The sequence below is a fragment of the Chiloscyllium plagiosum genome, unplaced genomic scaffold (genome assembly GCF_037043375.1).
Source record: "Chiloscyllium plagiosum isolate Xiang-an unplaced genomic scaffold, Cpla_swu_hap1 HiC_scaffold_44, whole genome shotgun sequence".
NCBI classification, from domain to species: Eukaryota; Metazoa; Chordata; class Chondrichthyes; order Orectolobiformes; family Hemiscylliidae; genus Chiloscyllium; species Chiloscyllium plagiosum.
Window position 1 is genome coordinate 61506881 of NW_028270182.1, and position 12308 is coordinate 61519188.

The 12308-nt window shown below is 42.2% G+C and overlaps 1 long non-coding RNA gene across 1 annotated transcript; it reads left to right on the plus strand.

The window, feature by feature from the left end:
* The first annotated feature begins 8194 nt into the window (after positions 1 to 8194).
* Positions 8195 to 11991, plus strand: LOC148137417 (uncharacterized). Its single transcript, XR_015754346.1, has 3 exons — positions 8195 to 8315; positions 9712 to 9794; positions 11889 to 11991. It is a non-coding gene; the product is annotated as an uncharacterized LOC148137417 (long non-coding RNA).
* The last annotated feature ends 317 nt before the right edge of the window (positions 11992 to 12308 follow it).

A 12308-nucleotide genomic window follows, 5' to 3' on the forward strand; every position in this document is an offset into this window, starting at 1 on the left:
AAATGCTGTTGTCTTGTCTGTTGCATGGATGAGTGAGACCCCTCCATCAGTAAGGGTGGGGATATCTGTGATGCTTCCTGCAGTGAGTTGTTTAATTGCCCATCACCATTCCTGACTAGGTATGGCAGAACTGCAGAGCTCAGATCTGATCCATTGGTTATTGGATCACATAGTTCTATTTGGTGTTGCTTGCACTGTTTGGCGTGCAGGTTGGGTAGCTTCACCAGGTTGGCACCACATTTTTAGGTATGCCTGGTATTGCTCCTGGCATGCCCTCCGGAACTCTCCATTGAACTCGGGTTGATTCCCCTGGCTTGATGTTAATGGTTGAATGGGGAATATACCAGGCCATGAGATTTCAGATTGGGCTGGAGTACAGTTCTGCTGCTGTTTTGGCCCACAGTGAGACAGAAGTTGCAGGGTCAAGAGGGCTGATTGAGTTGTTGTATTTTTCAGTGCATTGGAAGATGTAATGTGGTCCATCCAGTTTCATTCCTTTGTTGAGACTGTGCAGTGATTAATACAATGAGTGATTTGATGAGCCACTGTCAGGAATGCAACTTTTAAAAAAAGGCTTTGTGATTTACACATGAAAGAAGTGAAACTATCATGGTATTCGAACAGATGAAAGACACAGCAGACAATCAAGGTATTTTTCAATGTATAATTTCAGTTACATCACACTACATTTTTGCTATAAATTCTGTGCCTTAGAATTGTGCCCTCCACAATCACCTGATGAAGGAGCGGTGCTCCGAAAGCTAGTGTGCTTCCAATTAAACCTGTTGGACTATAACCTGATGTTGTGTGATTATTAACTGAGAATATTACAGCACTACTAACAGGGCTGCATGTAAACAGGCTCAGTCCAGTTAATCAATACATTCGGAAGGATTTCCTCCAAGTTTGATGACGCAATATTCGTCAAAACCATCAACTTCAACCTGCAATGTTGTTATTAACAAAAACTTCAGGCTGACACAAAGCTCCCCACCCCACTGCAATGTGGTAACTGGGCCCGGCCCAGGAATTGGAACTGGGACATTTATGGACTGTGATCTCAAAGGAAGCGAGCAAACACAATTCTGACAGATTAGTCCTCAAAGATGAGTAGCAAGTTTGAGACAAGGCAGGTGGTATACCATCTTGCACTTAGCTTAATTGCATTTCTTATTTACAGTCGTGTTTTGCAAAGTATAAAGAACTATGTTTTTTTTCATGGTTGGGGAGTTTTATCCTTATTGATCACAGTTGCTGCCTCTCGCTCCCCAAGTCAAATCATAGGATCGATAACAAAACAATAAACTGCAGGTGCTGGAGATCTGAACCCCAGAAACAAAGTGCTGGAGAAACTCAGCAGTTCTGAGGGCATCGGTGAAGAGAAAAATAATGTTAGATTTCAATTTCAGTGAGTCTTCGTCTGAATGGACAAGTGGTCATGAGACTTGGAGCTTACAATGATTTTCCCCCTCAGAGATGCTGCTGGACCTGCGGTTCTCCAGCACTGTGCTTTCTATAATGAACTTTATTTACAAACAGATCAGAAAAATATTAATCTCCAAAAGTGAAAGGTTCATTGCAAATATGAGCATAGTTTCCACACTTGAGTTACACAAGCACGTCTCAGTTTAAAAACGAGATTTACCTCAAAATAATATTCCATCTCAAAATTAGCCAAGTTACACCAGTAATAAAGCTCATCCACCCAATGAGGCACTTCAGCACAACATCCTGCAGTGTTGCACACAGCCACCTTTACCAAAGAATGATCACATGTCACAAAATTGAAGGCCAAGAGCATGTCTCTTTAAAGGAGCTGAAGTCAAACTCAATTTTTGGAAGGATTTTTATTAAACCTGATTGAACGTTTAAATCTCAGAGCATAATATTTGCTTTTTTCAACAATGTGTGTGGGAAACATCCCACATCTTGCTAAAGGTTCAGTTCAGTCTGATACATAGAGCCAAAGGTCAAGCAAACATCACACTTTCCATTCACTTCTACAAAGGGCTGACATCACATTTCTTCAGGATTTAAAGTATTTTACAAATTGTTTGTAAAATCATTTGTCACTTTATAGAACTGGACAATATATGTCATTGTATGCAATAAGAGTGAAGCCTGAGACAGCAGATTTAGCTTTGGAGGGCAGTTTATGCGCTTTCCAAATTCTGGGAGCACTTTGGGAGACTGCTCCCCGATGGTGATAGTGAGCATATCTGGAATGCACTGTTTAGATTTGGGAATCCATGGGAAGCAATCTGTGGTTTCACTATTAGTTGGCTTGCGTTGTTGGTGTACAGTAAGCAATTCATAAAGTTACTTCTGTATTGTTGTTGACTACCTGAATGGTATTCAAATCTGCCAGGTTGCCTTCAATAGTGTGAATGCATCTATTGTAAATATTTGGAATATTCCAGAACTGCCCAGTGCTTGGCAAATTCAGCGGGGACAAAAAAACACATTGAGTAATTTGAAATTAAGAATCCAAGAGGACGTAACCACTGAAGTATTCAATTCAAATAGTTAAATGGAGTGCTCACATTTAAAATACCTGTTATCCATAGGAATGGATGGACTGACAGAATTGTGATCAAATTCCTGGCTGGGGTGTGTGAAATGTGCTTTGATAAAGTCACCTGCATTTACCAACAATAATTTGGCAAGCTCGGAAATTTAAAAAACAATACGAGCTTCATTGCTGCTCCAGTCGGGTCCCAAACTCTGTGGAAAAAATAACAATGTTTATTGCATACACTCTGAAACACGTGTTTCTTCTACAGATCTTGCAAGTTTCCCCAATGAGCATAGTCCATCCGAATGATGTTGCTAACTTTGGCCAACTCATTTCTTTCCCAGGCTCTATAGCCTGAAGAGTGACCAGAAGCAATTACTCCCCATATATGGGAACATTACCGACGAGGATTATTTCCTTCAGAATTGACTTCCTTATGTTCAGTGCTCAGAAAAGATAAAAAGCTTGTTACCTTTTATAGAGCAATGATTCAGTGGGAGTAAAACGCTAACCTTTTCTTGCTTAACAATCACGCTGCCTAAATTTTAAACATGAACACTTCTGAATAGTTCACCAGATCCTAATGAAATATTTTGTGTGAAACAAATCACATGATACATAGTTATTCAGATGATAAAACAAGTTTGTTTATTGAAGAACTCAGAGGAAAAAGGTCATGAAACAATGAGTTTGATACACCTCAATCATCATTTCAAGTGCAATCTCTGCATAAATTCTCCTTTTCCTCCTCGAAGTATTCAACTTCTTCAATAATTGAGAGAATGAAGTCACAGTTGTACAACACAAACTCAGACCCTTCAGTCCAACTTGCCCATGCTGACCAGATATCCAAAATTAATCTAGTCCCATTTGCCAGCATTTGTTCCATATCCATCTTAAACCCTTTCTACTGATTATCAGTTTATTTTACTTTATCAGCACTTGAAATACTGATATTTTTTTCTCCCAATATTGGTTAAAGAAATCATAAGTTCATTTCCAATTAAATTTTGTAATCTTTCACAAAGAAACAAGTGAGAACAATATATAGCTGAGCGCAAAACAAAATACTGCAGCTGCGCGATATCTGGGAACACTCTAAATGTGAGGCACTGATACTGCACAAGTTTGTCAGCACGGTTTCAATTACTGACAATAATTTAGTAATGTCTTAGCCTTCACATCGTTAAGGTAAATGTGAGATATCTGAATTTCATGAATTGGTTCCTATTGCACTTTGAGAAGATTAAACCAAGAATAATTTTTGTTGATGAAAGGAGAAAGTGATGACCAAATAAGCTGGACATCAGAGTCGAAAAGTGTCATGCTGGAAAAGCACAGCAAGTCGGGCAGCATCCGAGAAGCAGGAGAGTTGATGTTTCGGGCATAAGCCCTTCATCAGGAATCACAGGCTTCAGAAAAATAACTGGCATAGACTTATGCCAATACATATGTAGAAGGGTCAGAGCATGTTACTATCAGATTGGAGACTAATTTCAGATTTGGTACCATTCAGTGCAACATTTCAGTATGATATTTACATATGTACCTAAAAGAGAAGTTGTCTAAAATTACAAGCTCTGGAATGATTATATGATTAAACCTGGAAATAAAGCTGGTGAACAAGAATGGCAAAGTGAAGTCCCATCAGTATCGCCTTGGGCAGTGTCAAGTAAGAATTTGACAACAGAGTTGCCACTTTGGTGTGACCTGCAGTCTGGCCAAATTGCAGCAAAACTGTGTTCAATTTTATCTGCAAACTATTGAATGCAAAATCCTCCTTGCACAATAATGTGGAAGCATTTTCGGATGTAATTTTTTTTAGATTACATTACAGCGTGGAAACAGGCCCTTCGGCCCAACAAGTCCACACCGACCCGCCGAAGCGCAACCCACCCATACCCCTACATTTACCCCTTACCTAACACTACGTGCAATTTAGCATGGCCAATTCACCTGACCTCCACATCCTTGGACTGTGGGAGGAAACCGGAGCACCCGGAGGAAACCCACGCAGACACGGGGAGAACGTGCAAACTCCACACAGTCAGTCGCCTGAGGCGGGAATAATATATTTTTACAATACATTATTTTCCAAGTTACTCACAATTAAGAGTGATCACTTGGGTGCTGTCTGCATAACACGGTACGAAAAGGAATTAACAAAAAAAACATTATAACCCAAATTCAGAGTCACTAATTCATTGACATTGCATGGGTCCAGCATTTATAAGTAATATTTTTTTTAAAATAAATACAGATACACTTACTAACTATATTGGAGTACAGTCAAGTTTCTTCCTGAACAGTGACAGGATTGGACAGAGTCTGCATGGATTTAAGAGAGGGGAATCATACTTAGCAAATCTACTGAAAGAATCTACAGAGTCGAATATTAAAGAAAGAAATTGCAGGACATTTAGAAAAGCTTATCATTAAACATGGTAGACTGGGTTTTGTGAAAGAGAAACTATATTTGACAAATTTGCGACAGTTCATTGAGGAGATAACAAGCAGGGCTGATAAAGGGCAATCCAATGATGTTCTGTATTTGGATTTTAAAAATGCAAATGATAAGGTGCTACATAAAAGTTAATTGTACAATGTAGGAGCTCATGATATCGGCGTAATGTATTAGCATCGACTGAGGATTGGTTAACCACACTGGCTGTTGCTGAGTCCTCACTTGGAGAACTGTATACAATGTTAGCTCCCATATTTAATAAAGGATAAACTAACATTGGAGACCATTCAAAAAAGATTCACTTAGCTGCTTTGAGGACGAAAGGGTTGACCTATCAAGAATAGATAAGCAGGGGTGATCTTATGGAAACAAGATTCTGAGGAGCTTGACAGGGTAGATGTTGACGAGATCTTCTAGCACCAGTGAAGTCTCAAACCAGGGGACATTACATAAGGGAACATTCATTTGAGAAAAAGTAAAGATTTTTTTCTCTCAGTGAATGGCTAGAATTTTCTCGCCCAAACAATTGTGAAGGTTAAGTGTGGGAGGGGAATGGTTAAGTTATTCTTTGGAGGGTCAGTGTGGCTTGTTGTGCTGAAGGGCCTGTTTCCACGCAGTAGGGAATCTGTGATTCTATCTCAAATTATTTTAAAAGAGGGCAGATAGAGTTTTGAAATATTGAGCAGTTGAGGGCTATGCGGATCAAGCATAAAAGAGGTGTTGAGGTCTGAGTTGGCCCAGCCATGATCTGATAGAATGGGGGAACAAGCTGAAGACGATGAATGCCCTACTCCTGCTCCGATTCCTTGAGGCTCCGTTTCATGTTTTTTTGTTTCCAAAGAAGAGCGTGATACAATGTGATAAAGATCTCAGATGTGAAAATGGGGTGTTTATGTACTGATTCAGGTGGCATTGATTCATCAATCACAGCTATACAGTCATGAGTAGGAAGGCAATTCCCTCCATGAATAAAGGAAATCTACTGCAGAGCTCACACAAAGGGAATTCGTACCCTCAGTAAACTCTCCCATCACATTACCCAACATATCAGCTAAAGCAGGACACACTGTGCATGCTCTAGCCAACAAAGTGACCCGCGGGTGATTGATGCCAGTACCGGACCAATGAAAGGACGGTGGGCGGAGCTGGAGGACCTAGCGGGCTATTGGTCCTCCAATCAATCAAAGTGAATGAAGGGCGGTGCTAAACTAAACCATGTGATCATCCCCGCGCGTGGTGCAGAGTTGTTATAATGAATGCTCGGGAAGTTATGGAGAGAAAGGATACGGTAAGGGAAGAAATAAACATGGAAACTGGAGAAAAACTGTGTTGCTATGAACGGAGAGGTTTTACAAACAAATTGTGCACGTCGGAAAACACAAATTTGAAAGGAATGGCCTCAGCACGACTGCAGGCCTGAGTGAGCGCCGCCATCTTTATTCGGGGCAACGATTCACTGGACACGTGCGGAGTCGCCATCTTTGTAAGGGGCAAGGTGCAGCCAGGCGCATGTGCAGCCTGTGTCTAGTATAGAGTCATTGTGATCAGAGCAGCTAATACAGCTCTGATTCACCTCTGGGTTCCCTCATAACCACTTTGTTAATATCTAGCTTCCTCAGTCTCGAACCATGGGTGTATTTTTGGTCTGTTTTACTACTGTATTATTACTTTTAAAGACCCTTTGTAAATGAGTTTTTCACTGTGGCCCAGCCCCTGACCATGTGCTGCTCGATTATCAGATTACTTTTTTCATGAATATCTTTGACAGTCAAGAATTCTTTTTTTCCAACAAGCAAGTGTATTTTCCTTCCATTTCTGACTATCAAATTCTGCACCATTTTCATTCCCTGTAATCCATTTTGCACTCCCTGAAACATCAACTGTGTTTCTCCTTCCACAGATACCAGTGATTAATGCCAAAGCCCTGTTGCTTGTGGAGAGGGTGATGTTTGACTTTCTTGTACAGCTGCAGTTTGTGTGGTGAAGGTGCTCCTACAATGTGGTTGGGTAAATGGCATTATAGTTTATTCATTCAGCAACAGTGATAATTTGAAAATAATGTCCAAATCAACAACAGTTTGTATTTTTATTATCATGCTTATAATTTCACAAAAATACGATTAAGAACTTTAGACATAAGGTCAGAGATGGAGATATTAGGTCAGGTGACCAAACGCATTGCCAAAAAGCAGGTTTTGAGGGTTGTCTTAAAGGTGGAAAGCAGACCTGTGAGGTTTTGGCTGCGAATTTCAGACCATGCTGCTTCAGCAACTGTAGGAACAGCCACACAGGTGAAGTAATGAATTAACAAATGGTTGGGAGTCTCGAGGAAAATGGGTTGTCGAGGTCTCAAAGTGTGTGTGGTGCAGGGAGCTAGGGATTATCACAGCCAGGACTTAAATCAAGTATGAGAATTTTAAATTGAGGGATATTGGCAGGTGCTGGTAGGTGAGACTAGATTGGGTTGGGGTATCTGGTCGGCATGGACCGGTTGGACCGAAGGGTCTGTTTCCATGCTGTACATCTCTATGGCTGTATGCTGTTGATTATAATTAGGAGCCTTTTGATGAATCAACAAGCAGAGATTTAGACTTTCTTGAGATTACAGGGAGGTTGAATGTGGGAAGCTGGACCTGAGTGTGTTTGGAAAATGAAGTCTGGAGATAACACAAGGTGGATGAAAGTATATGAGCTGAGACAAGGGTGGAATCAGCTAGAAATAGTGGTCTTGTAGTGGGACTGGGCAGTCACCCTCACCTCACCACTGGGATTCAACTGGTTGTCAGGTTGTGAATCAGGGCGGTAACACAATCGGAAGCTGAGTGGCCCTGGTGGTGCCTAAAATGAGTCTCGCTCAGCTGACTGTTGCTGAGCAACTGCTACTTGATAGCCCTGTTGATGACATCTTCCATCACTTTACTGCTGATCGAGTGTGGACTGATAGATGGAAATTGCCTGGGTTGGATTGCCCTGTGTTTTTGTGTTGAACATCCCTGGGTAATGTTCCACATTGTCGGTAGATGCCAGTGCTGGAGCGGTACTTGGCTTGGTGGGTGGCAAGTTCTGGAGCACAAGCCATCACTATTATTGCCAGAATATTTGCAGGGCCCGGAGTCTTTGCACTACTTAATCATTTCTTGATGTTATTCAAACTGAATCGAACTGGCTTAAAACTCGCATCTGTGATGTTAGAAACCACTGGAGAAGGCTGAGATGGATCATCCCACTTTGTACTTCTGGCTGAAGATTGCTGCAAATGCTGTCATCTTATCTGGTGCATGGATGTGTGAGGCTCCTCCATCAGTAAGGGTGGGGATATCTGTGATGCTTCCACCGGTGAGTTGTTTAATTGTACATCACCGTTCACAACTGGGTGTGGCAGAACTCCGATCTGTTCCATTGGATGTAGGATCACTTAGCTCTGTTGCTTGCTGCTGATGCTGTTTGATGCAGGTAGTTCTGTTTGATAGCTTCACCAGGTTGGCACTTCATTTTTAGGTCTGCCTGGTGCTGCTCATGGCATGCCCTCCTTTCCTGTCCATTGTGATGGGTGAGAGCAGGATTTACAAACCCATGAGATTGCAGATTGTGCGAAGTACAGTTCTGCTGCTGTTGATGTCCCACAGTGCCTCATAGATACCCAGTTTGAGATCCTACATCTCTTCAAAATCTGTCCCAATCAGAACGATGATAGTGTCACTCAACACAATGGAGGTTTTTCTCAACTTTAAGGCAAGACTTTGTGTGATGGTCGCTCGTACTGATACTGTCATGGCCAGATGTATCTGCAGCTGGTCAATTCATAACAATGAGATCAAGTATGTTTTACACTCTTGTTGGTTCCCTCACAACCCACTGCAGACTCAGTTGAGCAGCTATTTCCTTTAGGGCCTAGCCAGCTCAGTCAGTAATTCTGTTGCAGAGCTAGTCTCGATTGTGGACATTGAAATCCTGTACCCAGAGTACGTTTGACACCATTTTATTGCCTCAGTGCTTCCTCCAAATGTTGTTCAACATGAAGGAGAAGTGATTCATCAGCCAAGGGAGGACGGGATGTGGTAATCAGGAGCCATGAGACTTCCTGGTCTCCAGAGCCAATGCTGTATATTCCCAGGGCAAATCCTCCCTGTCTGTACACCACTGTGCCACCACCTCTGCCTGGTCTGTCCTGCTGGTGGGACAGGACATATCCAGAGATTTCAGGAGAAAGTGAAGACTGCAGATGCTGGAGATCAGAGTCAAGAGTCTGGTGCAGGAAAAGCACAGCAGGTCAGACTGATGAAGGGCTTAGGCTCGAAACGTCAATTCTCCTGCTCTTCGGATGCTGTCTGACTGTTGTGCTTTTCCAGCACCCCACACTCAATATCTAGGGATGGTGATGGTGGTGTCTGGTCATTGTTTGTAAGGGATGATTCCGTGCGTATGACTATGTCAGGCTGTTCCTTGACTAGTCTGTGAGACAGCTCTCCACATTTTGGCACCAAAAACCATATGTTAGTGAGGAGGACGTTGCACCATTGAGAGGGCTGATTCTGTGGTTGTAATTTCTGGTGCCTTGTTAGTTGCCACATGGTCCATCCAGTTTCATTCCTGTGTTGAGACTTTGCAGTGATTAATACAGTGAGTAGCTGGTTGGGCCGCTGTCAGGTTGGCAGGATTTTTTTCGCCATTGACAATGGTTTCATGGAGATCAGAAGATTCCTAATACGTTGTTTTTTTTTCTTGAATTCAGATTCAACCATCTGCCAAGATGGGATTCGAACCAGGACTTCAGTCGTTTGTTTTAATATTCTGGATAAATGCTAAATACATCAGGTTTGTTCACTCCTTTTAAATATCACTAACCCTGGTTTTGTTTCTTTGTGAAACACTGTCCATCATCCTGTCTCCTCCATCCTCCCCTCCAACAAGGAGTGAGGAACACATGGAGTTTCTCTGTCACTAAGACTGAGATAATCCGATCTGCTGCTTCTCTCCCTCCCACGAGCCCACAGAGCCAAACTGCCTCACGCGGTGTTCCTGGTTTTTGTCCTAAACCTACATCTTTCTCCAGTCTCTTGTCAAGCCTGATCAGAGCTCACCTTGACCCTTTACCCTAATCTCGCTAAACTCAATTTCCAACTCTCTTTCCTCCGCTGCCACCTCATCACTCGCCCTCGCCAATTTATAGATATTGTTCCTTGTTCTGTCTGTTGGTCTTTTTTGGTTATGCCCTTCTCTCCCATTCTGTGAAAAACTAATATTTGACCTCACCGTTGTTGGAAAATCTTGCTCCATCTCCACTCTCCCTTTCCTTTCTGAATTCCTTGCATTTGGTGTCCCTCAACGATCTATCCTTGGACTCTCCTGTATCTCACATACATAGTGCCAGGAGGTGATATCATCCAAAAACACTGTTAGGTTTGACATGTACACTGACGATGCCCAGCTCTCCCTCCACATCATCCCTCTCCATTACTCCACTGTTACTCAGTTATCAAACTGCTTATCACGCTCCCACTACTCGATTAGCTGCAGTTTCCTCCAATAAAACATTGTCATAGTTAAACCCATTGCCTTACCCTTACCTTTCTGCTGAGCCCCTCCCTCTCACTGGGAACTCTCTGAGGCAGAACAACACACTTCACAATATTGCTGTTATATCTGACCCCAAGGTGACCTTCTGATCAGACATCCACACAATCACAACACCAGGAATTCCAATCTCTTAAACGTTGCTTTTCTCCACCTCACCCCAGCTCCATTGCTACTGAAACCCCTTCGCCGCGTCTGTCGCCTTAAACTTGAATCCAAAACAGAACCCTTGATTCCGTGACTCAGAATCTGGTTTCAGACTCCCCTCTCAGTATTTTCCCTCAGACACATCCTCTCAGTATTTATCCTGTCAAAACCCTTAAGAATCCCATCTGTCTCAATGAGATCACCTCTCTTTCTCCAAGATCCAGTGAGTAGAGTCCCAACCTTTTCAGCCTTTATTTAAAAGATAATCCCTCCAAACCAGGGATCATCTCATTGAATCTTCCCTGAAATGCCTCCAATAAAGTGACACATTTCCTTATCTAAAGGGACCAAAACTGCTCTCATTACTGCAGATATGGTGGTCTCACCAGCACTTCCACACATTACTCTCAGGTATATACTCCAAACTCTCATACTGAGAACCTTTGAAACAAAACATTTCATTCCCCTTCCTGATTCTCTGTTGTAACTGTGTGGTAGCTTTCTGTGTTTCCTGAACAATTACCCCTGGTCCCTTTGTTGTGCAGCTTTCTACAGTTTCCACCATTTAAATAGCACTTTGTTCTTTTATTATCTCCTCCAAAATGAGCAACTTCCCATTTTCCCAAGTTACACCCCATCTGGCAACTTGTTGCCCCCTTCTCCTATGCATCTCTCTCTTTTCATAATCCTCTTAGACCTTTACAGTTATGCCTTTTCTAGGAGATATCCCCCCTTCCCATTCTTCCAAACATTTACTGGGAGCACTGGGCAGTGGGAGGCAGACAGAGTTGCTATCTTTTCAGGGATACGCTTTGGAGTGATTGGGAGGATCTTCCTACCCATTGGTCAGGATGGAGACAACTTGCCCATCGTTAGGCATTAGCCTTTCACACCCATGTCTTATTGATGAGGCAGAGCGGCAGCACGGAATGAAAGAAAAGAAAGTAATTCTTGTTCCCCTTATCTCACTGACACTTGGATCATTTTCTCCAATGTGTCAAAGAACTGCTGTGTTCAGTCACATGGGATCTCAAGGTGGAATCTCCTAGACACCCACAGATTTCCCTCTGAGTTGAATGCTGATTTCCTCAAGGGTAATATGTACAGTAATCCTGGGCCACGAGGAGGGGATAGTGTGAGTTTCTAACTTGAACTGATAGTGATGGATTTTATGAACTTGTATTACAGGATATTACAGATGGACATTCAGATGGTAATCTCAGTAAATGTTCTGCCAAACTCTGATTGAATTACTCAGTATATCAGGATCTGGATATTCGCATTGTGTGTGTGAGTATTGTGTTCCAGATCAATCCCATTTGCTGCTTAAAAATTCTCCTTTGAATCATCGCATTCTCTCAAAAGGTCTCCCCAAACCTTCAATGTGTCATGTAATCCTTTTATGGTGACCTGATGAGTGTAAGGTTTATTATTCGAATGAATAATTTTTGTATAAGGATGTCTCAGAGAGGGAGCAGAATATTCTTAAAGGGGAGAATAACCATTTTGAGGGGAGGCTGTTGTTTATTGGTATCAATGACATAGGAATAGAAGAGTTCACATTGTTGGATCATTGGAGTCTCTTGTGGGGTAGAATTGACTTCCATC